The following is a 625-nucleotide window of genomic DNA, read 5'->3' as shown; positions in this document are numbered from 1 at the left end:
GCCCGCCGCGGGGGTCGCACAGCGCCCGCCGGCGGGCGGGACGGGCAGGAAGTTAGGCCCGGCGGCGGCTGCTCTCCCCCTCCCACCGCCGCCCGTCACAGGCGCCCCGCGCCTCCTCCCTTCGGAAAATGGCAGCGACGAGCCGCTGGCGGTGGAGGAGCTGCCCGGCTGCCGCCATTTTAAGGCGGGAGGGGCAGCGGCGGCCGGGCCGGCAGCCCTGTGGCTCGGCGGTGTCCCTGCCCGCTCTGGGCTCCTCCGGCGGGGAGGCGGAAGGGCACGCAGTGGCCGAGCCAAGGCCCCGGGGCCTCCGGTGGCCGCCCTGGGTCCGCTTGGCCCTGCCGCGCCGACGGGCCTCGAGCTCTGTGCAGGCGGTGGGGCCGTGGACGACGTGGGTGCGGTGGTGACACAACAGCTGTGGAAACCGGCTGATCTTCTCCCGACAGTTTGTGTCTCTGTTCGTTGTAGGTGTGTACGTGGGGGGCAGGTGACGTGGAGGGGTAGGTGATTTCCTGACTGCGTACGATGGCCACGCATCCAACCGCCACTACAGCGTGGCTCTCTAGTCCCAGTGAATCCGCATCTGCAGCTCTTTACTAACCTGCAGAGTATCCCTACAGCTCAATAC

The sequence above is a fragment of the Haliaeetus leucocephalus genome, unplaced genomic scaffold (genome assembly GCF_000737465.1).
Source record: "Haliaeetus leucocephalus isolate CR32 unplaced genomic scaffold, Haliaeetus_leucocephalus-4.0 Scaffold849, whole genome shotgun sequence".
Taxonomy (NCBI): Eukaryota; Metazoa; Chordata; class Aves; order Accipitriformes; family Accipitridae; genus Haliaeetus; species Haliaeetus leucocephalus.
This window is presented reverse-complemented; position numbering follows the sequence as displayed.